The following is a 17,575-nucleotide window of genomic DNA, read 5'->3' as shown; positions in this document are numbered from 1 at the left end:
TCGTAGTATTATTTAATCCTTTATAAATTATTATTTATGTGTTTATATGGAAGTAAATGGGCAATAAATGATCTGGCATTTTCGCGTGTTTAACCGATTTGGTCTTATGATTTTACTTTGCATGTAGCGACAATTTATTTAATAATTAGTTTTCATTGCACATAAACGTTGAACTACTCAGGTGAAAAACGAAGGTTTCAGATGGAGTAATTATACAAAAATATTCATATGGTATTTAGAGAAGCGGATTTCGTGACGGAAAAATAGAGAGAAAATAAGTTTTATAAACTGAAAATATTTTTGCTCTATATTTCATAACCAAACTACTTTTTCTTCAGCATCTGCTAACAGTATTCACGTATGCAGTCAGCACTCCCTTGTTTCATTTATTAAGCAATATTTCGAAGTAGTTTCGTGTAAGCAACGTGGTAAATACCATGAAAGGCTTGGAATATGTAGTGGCCGCAAGAATGCTTTGGTATTACATGGTAGTATTCGCAGAGTGAGTCGTATAATTTATGCTGCAGGCCTTTGTTGCTAGAAGTACTGTTGATGAACAGATTCTGAAGGCATGATACTCCTTTACGCTAGCGAAATATCTAAAATCCTGAATAATTTTTAGTGAATAGACGGAAGTAAATAGATGGTAGCGCGGTCGCTCGTTACACAGTTAACAAATAAAAGAGAGAAAAAAATAGACCCTTCATAGCACTCGTATCATAAATATATGTTGATTGCAATGACGAAGCATATTTTATTTCAAATACACAATACAAATCGTAATAACTGGCTGATTCCGTTTCGAATAATGCGCCTCATAATACACTTCGTAGGCAAACACACATAGCTGAACTAAAGTAGAGATTTACGGTCTTAACCAATCGAAGTGGAATGAATTGTCAAAACGCGTCAAGTTAAACTAGTAAAACAGAATATGTAATATGACTGGCAGCAGAGAAGTTCATCCTCAGTAAGAAGCATTGCAGATGTTTCGTATCGTCTTTGAGTTTAAATCTCAATGTGAAAAATAATACACAATCGAGTTTCAGTTTCAAACTGATTTTCGGTTTTTATAACGCCAGAAAACTGTGTTACGGGTACATTAATTTTCCACAGTTTCATTGTCTTCATCTTCACTCTCTTCGACTGACCCGTGCCTATAAGCATAACAAAAGATTGTGCGCATTCATAATTTTCTAATGTTATTACTGCCGCCTGTAAATACTGTACGTCAACTGCAGAACAGTACAGAACAGTACTACGGTAATAATGGATGAACTAATCTATGTTTCCCTATGTTGCCGGAATGGTATCTTCGGAATGAATACAGCCGATTTTCTTTTCCACCTCTGTTCAATGACTTTGTAATAGACGAGATATTAAACTGTAATCACCCTCCCTGGAAATCGAGGGGGTAGTGTAATGTGATAAACAAGGACGTGACATTGTGAGGTAACTATAGATAGCAGTTAGCAGCATGCAATCATAGTTAAGATACCGATTGCATTAGTTAATGCAACAGTTCTCCGTGTCTGGCACCAGAATGTCACCAGTATCTGTACAAAGACGACTGTTGTAGGGATAGCTGTTGTAGCAGATATTTTTGCACAATATATGGTTGAAATTCTGCCACTAATTGTTTGCTTTTAAACAGCATTATAATTACATTAGTGAAATTATGGAAGTGACTGTCAAATTTGAAACATTAATTGTATGATATTATTATGTTGTGAATAATATGGCAACTATAATGATTTGTATAATTATTTGATTACTTTTAGGTAATAGGAAATTAATTTAATGGCCTCACTCAGAGTGAATCCACGTGTTCGTTTATCTCCTAAGCAAATGACATTATTTTTTGTTATATGGATTCCATTTGGAACAGAATAACGTTAGAATACTGAGAATGGAAATTTTCCTACATCGAAATATTTTTTTGATATCGTATATCGTGAAGGACATCATCTGAAATATTGGGCGGAAAATATCGTTCGTTATTGAGTGTTCTAATAGGTACCGATGTACTCACTGAAGGTTATGCATACCGAACTAGATGGAAGACAGAAAATTGATTGAATCTGCTGCTAATAAATGATAAGAAATTTTGTAATACTCTTGAGAAAAATTATTTTAATGCCAGTGTGTGACATTAATGTCTGTGTTGTTTTGTGTCAGTAAACGTCAGCGGCCATTAATGATATCAGCGTTTATGAACTTCTCACAAATTCACCATCCTTACGTGAGTCAGTTAATCATCCTTTGTTTGTACTCCTGACGTACGTTAGCGATGTATACTCTTGTAGACGTCTGGTATTTCAGAACTCTTGATTGTGTTGTTTGCGAGCCATGGAGACTAGCAGATCTGCTCTTAGGGAATTTATTGAAAACAGCGATATCACCCAGCGCCATCTTGCCGGGCAACTGTAATATTTATCAGTGCTGGGCAGAGACTTTACGTTCAGAGTTTTCAGCTCGCAGAATTGGGCATGGAGTTTCCTTGAATCACCTTGCCCGACACGTGAGTGTTTAACAGGCTAGTGATTTCAAGTAATGTTACAGCAGCTGTTGGATTCAACAGTTCGGAGTGAAATAAAATACGTTGCTTATTCACCATAATTAAACAGATTTCAAATATTGCCTATCGAAGTATCTGCACAATATCTCTTCTAACAAAAAACCTTCAAGACAAATTGCGAATTTGTTAACAACTTTTCAAGAAACTATACAAGTAATGATTTAATGATACACGCTTAGGCTTAAAGAGAAAGAAAGAAAGAAACAAGAATAACATACTTCAAACCACAACTCCTCACATAAGGCATTGGAAAAGTTTCGCGAAGCAAAGACAGGTATAATGTAGTTCGTGGAATTGTAGAGAAATAGCGCGATGTTGGTTCGATGAATCCTCTGCCAGGTACTTAATGGTGAACTGCAGAGTAGCCTGGTACACGTAAAAGTAGAAAACTATTGAAACATCGCCAAGAAAATAACCGTGATATTAACATTTACCATCTCAAAGCAGTCCTGTCAAATGTGAGGAAAGCTTCTCTCAATGGATTTGACTAATTCAGAAACCAAAGCGACGTTAGTCTTTGTGAAGAAAACATCTTAATCCTACTGTAGCAGAATGATTTTTTTTTCTTTTTAATATAGAGATTGGGAACTTCGAAACGCAATTGCCCGGTTTAAACAACTGAGTTGAGGTACTCAAAATTAGAACGTCTTTGTGCTGGCACAGAAATACTGGAGAAATACAAATATTGACTTGAAGAATGTCTTTCAAAACATTTTTTATGACTGTGAATCCCAGCTACAACAAGTTTAAATATTGACTTCGTTCATAAGTGGTCTGTTTTGAAAGACCTGGAGAAGGAAATATATGATGATTTTTTAATACGTGGGGTAGTATTCCTGACTTATATAGGTAGTTGAAAAATCGACCTTTGGCTGTTCTGTCCTTTTTCAAGTCTACATATTCACGTGAAAAATCCTTTTCAAACAAGAACCTTATGGAGAGTAAACTGAGAAGTCTTCTTATTGATGAGAACCTGGAACAGCGCCTAAAATTAAAAACAACAACATACAAATTTGACTTACTCAAATATCCCAAGGAGATGCAAGGTTACCGTTCACATTAGTGTTTATCAGTCGTCGTCTTGATTTAATTGTACGTACATATGAAAATTTCAGTTGATCGTAGTTACGTATGATATCAAGTTTTAAGCAATCTATCTATAGTTTTACTAAGACTTAAAACTGTAAGTAAATTGATTAAGTTAATTTTAGGTAAGGTTGTGGAGTGAAAGATGATGTAATGTCGAGTGTTGGGAAAGGTGTGTTGAGATGGTCTACACGTACTGAGAGGAAGAACGAAACGAGATAGGCGACACAAGTATACAAGGAGAGTGTGGATGGCAGAGTTGGAAGGTGTCGACCTCAGCGTATGCGAGGGATGGAACGTTAATAGTGGCAACTATTTATTTACAGCTCGCACAAAATAGATAAGTGTTTCAAAGTTTTACCGACCTTCAAAGTAGTCACTCTTAGCAGTGCCACTTGTGTTGACAGTTCGAGCGGAGCGGTCTTTTGCCCGACGAATTTGTGGTAGTTCTGAAGCGAATGCCGTGAAGTGTTTCCTTCAGTTTATAAATCGAGTTGAACTCACCAGTGCTTAAGTCAGGGGAGTGCAGTAGGTGGTACAGCACTTATCAGCCCCATCAGTCAAACAAATCAGTAACAGCTTGCACTGTACGTGCTTGAGTATTGCTATGCAACATGATGGTCAGGTCCTGCAGGAAGCGTCATCACTTCTGCCTCTAAGCTGGTCGTAGGTTGTGTTCCAAAAATGAACAGCACAGATATTGAAGTGATGACACTTTCTGCAGGACCTGACCATCATTTTGCATAGCAATGCTCAAACACGTACAGTGCAAGCTGTTACTGATTTGTTTGACTGATGGGGCTGATAAGTGATATACCACCTACTGCACTCCCCTGACTTAAGCCCTCGTGAGTTCAAGTCGATTTCTAAACCGAAGGAAACTCTTCAAGGCATTCGCTTCAGAACTGCTACAAATTTGTCGGGCAATAGACCGCGCTGCTCGAACTGTCAGCACAACTGGCACTGCTAAGAGCATCCTACGACTTCCACGTCGCTGGCAACGGGTTATACACAATGCTGGTGACTACTTTGAAGGTCGGTAAAGCCTTGAAACACGTATCTATTTTGTACGAGCTGTAAATAAAGAGTTGCCACTATTAAAGTTCCAACCCTCGTTTATCTCAATCAGACTGACGGCGTCTTTAGCAAACGCCAGCTTAGGAGTACTCTAATTAAGTTAATCACAATTTACCTAGCTATAGTTTAAGACTAAAAATGTGGCTCTCAAAAAAAATTTTCAAACGCTATACTTGCCTCTGTTGTCTATGGGCTTTGAAGACCTTTGAACTACACGACTGACAGGAAAGATTGTATAACAGCATGTAAAAGCAGTATATCACTAACTGTAAATAGTTTTGATTTTGTTATAACAAGTAACTGCGCTGTGACTACCGTTTAGGAATGCGAGAGCGTTTTCCTTGCTGCTCTGGTGGTACTGTTCCACATACAGAGCAGAATAAATGCTTAGGTATAGATCGAAGGCAGAATAAATCTTCACAGCACTTGCCGGGCCAGCGTAAAAGCAGGCCTGCAGAGGCGGTCAGCGCTGTGCTGGCCATGGAGCTATTGGTGGGGGAAGGGGGAATCCCCGACAAGCAGGGTTGCCGACCTCTTAAAAATTCCGGCCCGGGCCGGTCCGACCGGGAGTCGAACTGCTCCTTCTCGTCGTCCGCCCTTTATCTCGCGGATGAGATGCACGCTGTGAGTCTGACAGTGTGCGCCTCCTTGTTGCTGACTTACTGGAACATAGCAACAAGTTTTTTTTACACGGGCACACTGTTCTATTGTGATGCCCACATTCATTAGTAAATACGTTTGTGGAATGTCCAACATCTTCCGTACTTGCACATAGCGCTGGGTCTCTCTCCGACTCTCTCTATCTCTCTCTCTCTCTCTCTCTCTCTCTCTCTCTCTCTCTCTCTCTCTGTCATTCAAATAATTTCTTGCGCGGATAGACTTTTAACTGCCACGCTGAGGAGCGTATCGAAAACTCGTGTTTATGTGCTGGCTGGTGAAAGAAATGTATGAATCACACTCACTGACAACGTTATGCAACCAGAAGAGACGCTCCACTTAAGATATGTCAAAGTAAACAGGTAGACCTGCAGATATCTGTAATGGCTAACAGAGTACTTATATGCGTCAGTGAACAAATACGGAACATTCAAAGGAAGACCGGTTCGAGTTAAACGTTCCGTCGACATCGTGGTCATTAGAGACGGAATAGCAGTTTATTCGGTGAAGACAAGAAAATCGGCAGTATTCTTGTTGAACAAATTCTACAAGTATTGGCCTTAAATGGTTACGAAAACCACGGAACACCAAAGGCAGTTTACTGAACGGGGATATGAACTCCGTGGTTCCCAGATCCAAGTCCATTACTTAAACTGCTGCACTACCTAGTTCAGGTAAAGTCTTCGAATACCAACATGAGGAAAACGATTAGATAAAAGTGACTATCACGTTCCACCGCTGTAGAAAATTAATCTGCACAATAAACTCTCAAAACCGATAATCCCTCATTGGATATCGGAGCAGTGTAATATATCCTTTATGAGCAGTGTAATATATCCTTGACGACAATCCTTTATTGAGAACACAGAAGCAGTTGACATCTAAAAACATAAATCAGCTTTAGCACAACAGCCATTAAGAGTCATGGAGCAATACATATAACTCTCTACAACTGGAGCTTTGTTCAGATCCAAGCATTATAGAGAGGCCGACGAAAATCAGAAAAAGGACTTAAATTATATAAGTTGTGAACCCCAGTGCTAACTCATGCATTGACCGAACACTAACAAACAGATGTCCCCAGGGATGGAATCGACTGTTGAACGCGCCATTACGGTCGTATAGGTTATCGCAACTTGCAGTCATTCACCCTGATGGGTCCTCGTTTGCAAGTAATCAACGAAGAACTATTTCATGTTTTCTACTAGAGCCCTGAAAATAAGGCTACGTTGCAAAACAGCGCCGCGCTGAGTGGCCCCGCGGTTTGAGGCGCCATGTCACGGATTACAAGTATTGTGAAGTCGAGGGACCGATGACCTCAGCAGTTTGGTCCCATATGAATTCATACACTTTTTTTTTTTTTTTTTTTTTCGAAACGTAGCGTTGTGTAACAGTTGAACGCCTGGCGTGCGTTAGGTTGTGGGTTTAAGCCTTGTCACTTGCCGCATACTTTTTCTTACTGTTTACATTTACTCGGTTAATTTGTGTAAATGTAATTGCTTTTCATTCATAATCAGTTTCTGCGTCATTTTAATTATCGTATTAACAGTTTTATTTGCTCAGATTTTTTTCTTTCCTTTATTCTTTTTCATTGGGACTTTGTCCACGTGACTGTGATCATTTTTATGGATGCACTGCAATTTCATTTCTTCCTTTCATCATTTTATATATTCAGCCATCTCACTGCTGTCGTTACTTCTATTACTCGTTTTGATTAAATTTCGTTTTATTTATAAAATCTTTTTTTTTTTGTTAAATTTTTATGTCACGAAAAGAATTCATGTTTTAAACGTGTCTGCGACGATTACCGTCAAAAAAATGTACGTTTTGTAACGCAAAGTAAATTTTTGACACCATTGCTCAGCTAAGGTAAATAGATTATTTCGTCTTATGCTTTTAACCGAGATTTGAGGGTTGTATTTATAAATGTTTAAATATTACGAAAAATCAATAAAAACGTTTAAAATCACTTGGATAAAGACTCGAAACGAAAAACTGAAAGGAAGAATAAATGAGAACAAATAAAAGAAAGTTAATGCGATGTTTAAAATGCGTCAAATGATTAAAAATGAAAAACAGTTACATTTAACACTCTGATTACCAAAAAATCTGTACAGCGTTGCCAATCACTCGGGTCTCTCAGCCACCTGCTGTTTCAACTGACACAAATTGACACTTATTTTGACTACTTATGATGTGAACAGCTTTTGAGTTATAAATACTTTTAAAATAATTTTAATTTAAAGTTTACATTTTAAAAAACACAGTTTTTATATTTTTACTAGTGGTTCTTATTGTTATTACGAATTTCGCAGAGTCTGCAGGCAACAGTAGAACTTTCCGAGCATAAAGGTTTGGTGCAATTATGACATTACACAGATCTTCTTTTCCAGTCTGGTGGTTGTATTGGCCTTCCTGAATTCCGTGCTGCTAATGAATTCACTGACTTCTTTAGCGCTGTTAGCTGCTTGATTATGAAACTGAATCAGTTGACTGCACAGCAGCAAGGAGAGCTCCACCTACCAACCCAAGGGAGCCAATGGGTCTGATGATGGTTTTATAGAAAAAACCGAAACCGGTTACTCATTAAAACAGACATAACGTGATCAAGACTGAACTTTAATCTAAATATAACTTGCCACTCTGCTGTCATGTGGCTATGAATAAACAATTGGGCTTTTTCGGCTAGCTGCGCTGGTAAGTGCTGAAAATCAGCAAATGTCGGAGATTCTAAACATCTATTCGCACAGCCTCTGCAGCTAATAGCTGCAGAAAGACAAGAAACATTGAACAGTAATTTCTGCCTTGAATCAGGGCCAAAGCATGAAAAAAGTAACGACAGAGCGACGGTAAACGCTGATAGTGAGAGTCAGAGTTATAATTTTCATCAGTTAATACAGTCTCTTAACTTTTCAACGGTAATCCTTCCACCTCACTTCCCTATGTAATTGCTTAATATCTGCTGTCAGTAGGTATATTCACCTAGTCGGGATTAAATATCATCAAATTGTGTGAATCACCAGGATGTTTATGAAGATGCTGCTCGATTCATTTATGATGTTAGTGTTGATGTTAATGTCCCCACACAGAATTATGTTGACCTTTGTACTTGAGACTTTATCTAGAACTTCTGTTAACTAATTGAAAAAAGTTCCAGTGAGGTTTTATTTCTAAAGGAGAGCTCTACATTTTCGCTAAAAAACCTAAAAAAATCCGGTTCCTTAGTCTATCGCATACCTTCAACTGATGAATTACCGTATGGGTTTAGACGCTATGGGATCTTGAACACGCACACTATTCGCCTGGGCAAAATACGACCATCAGCGATGACAGTTCCTGCAACAGCTGCCGCCTGAAAGCAATGTTTGCTTCTAGTGCTCACGCTCTGGACTCTTCGAGCATTATCATTATTAATGCGTTTTAATTTTTACAAGATTGAAAAGGTTTGCTTGTACCTGCAACACAGCACGGGGACCTACATCAACAATCGTAACATGTTTATATCTACTTCTATTATTACCCGACTCCAGTACCAGGTATGTCTTCCCTATTATTTCTCTATCAGACCTCTGCTTTTGTTACTTACATGTATAATACCCTATTGTGTCAATCAAAACATTTACTATCATCTGACCAAAATGTTCTCCGATAAACGTTTATATTTATATTTTGTACATATTAGTCAGATTTTAAGTGTTTCGTAGTATGTTAATCGCTTCAACTTCCTATTTCTCGAAAATAGCCTTGGGCGCCGAACTTTTAAATTTTATTGTATCTAGCTTTTGAATGGCTAGATGAGTATTTGTAAGAGGCTAAACGAACCAACAAACAGACACACAAACAAACAAACAAATAAACGAACGACAGCAACAACAATAACTTGTCTCAAGCCTCACTCTTCCTGATGTCAGCCTATTTGTGGGGCAGAGCGATTGCCCTGTTCTCGCCACAACGCTGTGTTCGAGGCTAAAGAAAATGTGAACTAATTACACTTCGTTCTGGTCCAAGCTAGACACGGACGTAACTGAAAAACCCAAAAAATTAGTGACAAATATCCTACAAAGAAAGTCGCAACAAAATAACACTACGCTTTAACGGACAAGGAAAGTACAAAACGCGACCCACGTACTTTGGCTCTCACGAACCGCTTCTCGTTGAAATTGAACCACGTGTACGCATACCAGTTTTGCTCCTTCATTTTTTCTGGTGTCATCTACTCACTCACACAACTAGGTTGTGCATTACAATACAAATCAACACTTCAAAATGTAAGGTGTCTGAACCAATGTAATAAATGGTTGGGGTGAGGGGGGACTTCGAGTTCTTAATCTGGCCTAGGTAAACAGCCGAAACAAAAAACATATCGAAGAAGGAAATTCCATACAACCAACTAGAGAAAACGGGTAATGCTAGATGACACAAATCGTAGTCCCCCAAACGAAAAGCAGTTAGTTTATGCAGAAATGTGCCACGTTAAAGCGAATGGTTATCGGCTGTTAGGCGCGTGTGGCATAGCACAAATTATAGCCCCACAAACCAAAACCTGTTGCTTTATGGAAAATCGTTACATGCTAAGGTGATCAGCTGTCGGTTGTTTAACAAGTCCTCCATGATATCAGGCACTGAAAACAGTAAGGGCCCAAAACACAGAAACAAAGTTTTGAGAAAAGCACGTGTTTGTGAAAATCAAATTTGTAGGCAAACTACCAGTCTCATAGGTTTGTCCTGTTTTTTAACCAAGTCTCAACGTCCTATACTTCCTGTGACAAAATGAAGTAACCATTTTACATCATCAAATTTTAGTTAATATTAAGGATTATTATTATTAATCTTAACCTGCAAAATTTTCATATATAGGACGGTGGCAACAGTGGCTTTTTGACTTTTATGTACTTTGTAATTAACGTTTAGTCATAATATAAACATTTACTTTCAGCTGACCAAAATGTTCTCCGATAAACGTTTATTTCTATATTTTTCACATATTACTGAGATTTTAAGTGTTTCGTTGTATGTTAACAGCTTCAACTTCCTATTTCTCGAAAATAGCCTTCGGCGCCGAACTTTTAAAATTATTGTATCACACAATTGCGAGCTAACCTAACACTGCATGGTCCTCGTTGTTATCATTATTATGAGCCAAATTATCAGGCTTGAGCTTCAAATAAAACTGTCTGTTCACTTTCGGCAAGAAAAGTAGTAGTTCTCTTAAGTCTAGGTTTTTTATGTTTGACTTAGTCGTTTTGTTAAGCATTTGTGTTTCAAGGTTGATATTTGCTCAGTATAAGGGTACTGCATTTTGCAAGGCACCTATAAGCTGCGGGGAATGACACATTTTGGTCTCCTTCTATGTAGTATGAATAACAATTCGTGGCAGTCTGTTGAAAACTTCATCTTTGTACAATTTCTGAAATGTACGTTCTTACCATGAACACCAACGTTCGGCTTGGCGGTGAGGCCGGTTCATTCTCTTAAAGTTTATGAAGAAATGAGCGTCAGTACAGCCAGTGAGCATCCCTACAGCAGTGAAAATTTGTGCTTTGGCGCTTATGAAGTGAATGTCAGAGAAATCGGTGAGACAGTTTTTCGCATATGTTCATGTATAGAGTGTATTGGTACAGCGCTCTAAAGCTGGCTCACCATAAGATTAACAGGTGTCATGGACATACATGCATGCTACAGTCTCATAATTGACGACAGTGTGCTATAGTCCCTCATAGTCTTCAGCGCCTCATATAAACTGTAATTGCGCAAACCCAAAACCATTGTTCCGCGGAAACCGTTCATGCCCAAGCGACTCTGCAAGCTATTTCGCTATGTTCTACGTGTTTTCACAATTTTCGATTACTTAGTAAGAGACATGGCTTGGAAAGCAACGAGATTATCGTCTGTTTCCATCCACCCCCTCCCGTTCTTTGTTTCTTTTTTTCCCCTTACGACGCTGATAAATGTCGTTCCGCTACTTGGCCACACCAATCTAGATAGCCCGTATCGCCCCACCAGAGGCGATAAGACGGTGCTACATTTTACGAAATCGAACATCACTTTCCACTTCCTGAAGTAGGTCGCTTTGGCTGGTTTACAGGATCAGCGATCATTGCACTCGCTGGCAGTCTACTATCGCACAGTCTTCGGATGGCACGCTAGCTGTCCACCGCGGCCTACTGCGATCGTTCTAAAGGGCCTTTGTATTCGTTTGCAAACTTCTTCCACCGTATAAGTATTTGTGTTGCAGTCGCATTTCCGAGTGCTGTAGTGCAAAACTGAAAGTTATGTAATCCGTTTTCATTGATATTTTACGACAGAAGGCCTTCGAAGCTACGCACCTTCCACATCGGAAACCTCACATCTGAAAGGTGCACAACAAGTACACAATGAATGAATCTGCAAGGGATTCCCGTCTTCTTCAGGAATTCAGGCGCAGGCAAGCAGAAAAACTTAGACGAGCTGATCCGAAGAGCGGGCAAACCCACCACAGGTAAAGTTTTCCTTTTCTTGTACTGTGCTGCTCGCTTAATTTTCCATTATGTGCTTATTGAAACGTAGCTGTTCATTGGGAGAAACGTTCTCCCCTGGTTAAATATTTTGCGCACTCGCTTTCTTGATGGACAACTCGACGGACAACTCGACGTCAGAGAGAATGCTGAAAACATGAATGTCGATGACGTCTACTTCTTCCCATCACATTCAGCCGATTGACACCCACTGCTGGATGAAGATCTCGTCTCGACATTTCCATTTTTTCCCCTAATTTCATTTACCCATCTTCCATTAGATAGGGATCCAGATATTTTCTTATTTCAAAGGAATGCAGCAAAACAACTTCATTGAAGCTTTTACCTTCCATTTCTCTAGTAAATGCCCCACTCAGCTCCAATTCATTTTTATTACTCTACTCCAGTCTGTCCCTGATTAGCTTGTTTGCCTTCTGTCTCTTCCACTGGTTCTCAACGTGTATCTGACATTGTCCACTGAGGGAGATTCAGTCCATATCTCATCACGATAAATCGGAACGTGTGAATTCAGTAAAATTAACATGGTTCTGCGAATATTTACAGTAATACGACATCCCCTTGCCTGGCACCTGTTTCAATTTTTAATTTCCAAATTTCCCGTTACACAGATGAAGTCTGATGGAAGCTTTAACTTTGACCGATATATTCCTCAATGTACTGACATAGCGCGAATTGGTTTCTCAAGGGCTGCAAGTACTGATTTTGTCGTTAAACTTGAGTTTCTACAAGTGTGTAGAATGTTCAAATAATTTACGGGAAAGCAGGCGGTTGTATTCTGGCAAGTTTTTCATGCACCTATTTTGCTGATATTGAGTCTCGAACTTTCTCAAAAATTTATGATTCCCATACAAAGTGGTAATTCATTATCACTGACAGGTTCTATCATTTCATTCTCGGCTTGTGAATCGTCTATTGTGCGTATACAGTTATAGACCCAGCTTGTTACATTGCTTGATTAAAATCCAATGTTTCTTTCCATGCTGTTGGGGTTAATTTTATTGAATATCTTGCACCTTACGGAATGGGCATAGATAGGTATTATTTGCGTCTGTCAGCTTCCTTGTGATAGAGAATAATTACAGCACTGTTCTTATTTTGCGGAATTATGACATTTTGTAAACGATATTGGAAGGTCGTTTTGCATTACATTGCCTTAAGTTTGAACCATTTATACTAAAGCATCATCATCTCATAGTACCTTTGCCTTCATCACGCAATAATGGACGACATGTCAGACTTCCTGACCTTGTTAAATATAATGTTTGTTGAGCACGTGCAGCAAACTGGACACTTTACTCATTTAAACCATTGTCGGTTTCCAACGGCGAAGATCATCACCGTATAGCGAGCATTCCTGGTTATACAGTTGTCATCTTTTCCTGAAATTGTGCGTGGTAGTTCTATCGAGTAAAAATAATTTCAGGTGAACAATAAAGAATAAATCTTACGAAGCCTGACATGTTCAAATTATGGAACACAAAAAAACACCTTCAGAGCACGAAAAGTTAGCTGCAGGAGGTAACAAATGAAGACTGTGATCTTCACGTCAAGACAAAATCTATAAGGGCGAATTTTGTAGTGAAGTTTACATTTTCAATTCCTGCGGAAACTAGAAGGAATATTGTCAAACTCTGGAATTTCAAAAGGGTAGATGGTAGAAAATAGTGATTTTTCTTCTTTTTCTTCAGCGTTTGTTGTGCCTATTGGCAGGGTCCGCTTAGTGGATTCACTGTCTCCATTTTGTTCGATCGTAGGCCACGTCGAAGATTCACAGCCTACAGGTCGTTGAGCAGAGCGTCGGTTTATCGCTGTCTTTTCCGTTCATTGCGCCTCTTTCCCATGACTTCCACTGTGTATGCTGCCTTTGCAGCGGTATCTGGTAAATCCAGCCTAGTCGTCAAATGTGGGACGTCTAGGAAACCTGCATTCTCGGATCGCTAGTCAACATCCAACCAAATCGTATTAATGAGTTTTATTACAAAAGGAAAAGATTACAAAATTAACTTTGTTCATTACACAGATGTGTCGCAAGCAAAGGGCGACATTCAGAATAAGCAATGTTCTTCACAACAAACAGTTCCCAAGTCCGTGTTACATAGATTGTACAGGCAACTCGTGTCGTTGCTGCTACAGAACTCTCTAATCTTGAAGTTACTCTTCAACTGGGCCGCGACCAGTCGGGTGCGGCGCTTATGTCCTGTGTCCTCGGTTGCTCAGAAGGATAGAGCTTATGTCCTCTTCGGATAGAGGCCTCTGGTGTCACGTTGTCGTCCTGGAGAGGTGTCGGTCAGCGTGCGACTGGCTGACGTCTTCTTCAGCCCTGTCTGCTCTCTCGTTCATGGCTGGAGTGCTGGCGCTTGACTTTACGTCATAACAGTATCTTCCTCTGCACGCAGCTCATCTGGTCAAAAATACTGCAATTCAACATAACTCACGAAATAAATTATTTGTTTGCAACATATTTCGACATGTGGCACCGATTCTATACCGCCATTAAATTATGCTGAACAAAGTTTTAAAAAATAAAAGTAAATTTTAAAGGACAACGTATACACCTGAAAATTTTTGTCTATGTTCATAGTGAAAACAAAACTCTTTGTTTCTGAGAAGGAAGATTACTTACAAATTAAAAATCATGAATACTTTCTAATTTTTAATTGTGAATAGTCTTCTTCTTTAATTATTCCAAATTGCATCATCTATGTGGTTGATTTCATTGTAATGAAAAAAAAAGCTTCTATCTTGCACTAAGGATTTACACTGATAAGAAATTAGGACAACAGCTAATACCCAACAGAGCACAGTCAGATAACGAAAGGCAACAGCGATGTACACAGTGTTCCCTGCTGAAATTTTTCTCCAGATGGGAGTTCAGGAAAAGTATATAAAAAAAGTAAAGAATCGCGAATATGTTTATATATTTAGGTTGAACCATTTCATCAAAGCAGAAATAAACACACATACGTGGACAAAATAGAGAAAATTCCTAGTATATTCCATAACCAAATAAAGATCGTTCAAATGGCTCTAAGCACTACATCACACACATCCATGCCTGAGGCAGGATTCGAACCTGCGACCGTAGCAGAAGCGCTGTTCCGGACTCCAAATAAAGTGCAAAAAGCTTAATTTACGGGAAGAACTGGAAATTTATCTAAGAGACTTTTAACTGTCAGCGAATTTCATAATAGGGAAACTGATTTCTTTAGCCACAGTTTCCTTTCGGCTACTTTGTCCATGCACTTCTAATAATTTCTTAACCATATTATCAAAGGATTAAGAATGGCAGACATATACACGGGTCTAGTCTCTGAAATGCCTTATCCCCTGTTAGGTCATCAGTCTTCTAGTTGATTTGATACCGTTGTATATGTAACAATTTTATATCCTTACGAAAGCTAATGCCATTAAAAAAAGCAAGCATCTTTATGGTAATACACACATCAAAAATTTGTGCATCACCCCGGTTTCCAGAACTACTGAAGATAGACGTTGACTGCGGATATTGTATCATAGACACAGTCCCTTTGGCTGTTCAGAGATGTCACCTAAACCCGCCCAAAGATGTAAACAATCATGCATGAGCAGCGCCTATTTGACGGAGGGTGGTCCGGCAGCCGATCTGTTCCAGTCATTCCACCAGGAAGGAGGTACACGGCTGGTGTTGTCTGTAGTGCAATCATGCATAGACGGTCAATACAGCGGTTCGATCGCTTCCGCATTGTTACTTTGTGCCAGGAAGGGCTCTCAACAAGGGAAGTGTCCAGGCGTCTCAGAGTGAACCAAAACGATGTTGTTCGGATGTCGACGAGATACAGAGAGACATGAACTGTCGATGACACGCCTCGATCAGGCCGCTCAAGGGCCAGTACTGCAGTGGATGACCGCTATCTACGGATTATCGCTCTAACCCTGACAGCAACGCCACCATGTTGAATAATGCTTTTAGCGCAGCCACTCAAACTGTGCGCAGTAGGCTGCATGATGCGCAACTTCACTCCCGAAGTCCATGGCGAAGACCATCTTTGCAACCACGGCACCATGCAGCGCGGTACAGATGGGCCCAACAACATGCTGATTGGACCGGTCAGGATTCGCATCACGTTCTCTTAACCGATGAGTGTCGCATATGCTTTCAACCAGACAATTGTCGGAGACGTGTTTGGAGGCAACCCGGTCAGGCCGAACGCCTTAGACACACTGTCCAGCGAGTGCAGCAAGGTGGAGGATCGCTGCTGTTTTGGGGTGGCATTATGTGGGGCTAACGTACGCCGCTGGTGGTCATGGTAGGGGTCGTAACAGCTGTACGATACATGAATGCCATCCTAGGACCAATAGAGCAACCATATCGGCAGCATATTAACGAGGCATACGTCTTCATGAGCGATAATTCGCGCCACCATCGTGCACATCTTGTGAATGACTTCCTTCAGGATAATGACATCGCTTGACTAGAGTGACCAACTTGTTCTCCAAAACATGAACCCTGTCGAACATGCCTGAGATAGATTGAAAATGGCTGTTTATGGGTGACGTGACCCACCAACCACTCTAAGGGATCTACGCCGAATCGCCGTTGAGGAATGAGACGATCTGGACCAACAGTGCCTTGATGAACATATGATAGTATGCCACGACAAATACAGGCAAGCATCAATGCAAGAGGACTTGCTATTGGGTATTAGAAGTGTGTATAGCAATCTGGACCACCATTTGTGAAGGTCTCGCTGTTTGGTGGTACAACATGCAATGTGCGATTTTCATGAACAATAAAAAGGGCGGAAATGAAAATGTTGTACGTCGGATGTGTTTTGAGGCACAGGATTCGGTAGTCTTGAGTCCTTTGACATTCACTGTAAGCAGTTCATGAAGCGCGCTGGTAGCGTCGGGCAAAGAAAACGAAGTTTTGCACATTGAATTTGTCGAAAGTCACATGTAACGTCTTCGGTAATGTATCCCCATCATTTCAAGTTCTACTTTAAGCACGTCACTCCAGTTCGCATTTTACTAGTCTTCCGCGTGTGTGCAGGGAAGTATGTTGTACCTGGAGGACGGCAACATTTGATGTTTCGTGGTTGGTGTTTGAACCTGGTGACCAATTTTAAGATCACATGAAGGTATGCGCTCTAGAAGTCGCCATAAGTAATTTCCAGTATTTCCAACTGCTTATGTTGTTGCAAGGCATGCAATTGTGTTTTGTGCAATATTTGTAGATATATTTAGCTATGAAGATATATTTGGCTATGTACGATTAAGTTATACTTGTTCTGTCGTGCACCATCTTGTAACCATGGAAAATGTGGTATCTGCAACTAAACTGAGTTTACTTAATATCTCAACAATTTTACTTGCCTTGAATATGGATAATTTGCACTATTATTCAATATTTTCTACTTCAAAATTTATTTAACTTTGTATATTAAATAAAGGTATCGGAAGTAAAGGGAAAGGGTGGGTGAAAAACCAGTGACTACCAGCCGTACGGGGCATTGTGGAAAAGTAATGGCGAAAGTTGATAATTTATGCCGGACCGGGACTCGAACCCCGATTTACTACTTCTGATGACCAGTTGAGCTAACTGTTTCAGCCATCCGGCCACAGTCCCTGACCGACACGAATTTCCAAATTATAGCACGCTGCAATGCAGCGCCCCTCGTCCGTT

Source organism: Schistocerca piceifrons, chromosome 5 (assembly GCF_021461385.2).
Source record: "Schistocerca piceifrons isolate TAMUIC-IGC-003096 chromosome 5, iqSchPice1.1, whole genome shotgun sequence".
Lineage (NCBI taxonomy): Eukaryota > Metazoa > Arthropoda > Insecta > Orthoptera > Acrididae > Schistocerca > Schistocerca piceifrons.
Note: the sequence above shows the minus strand (reverse complement) of the source record.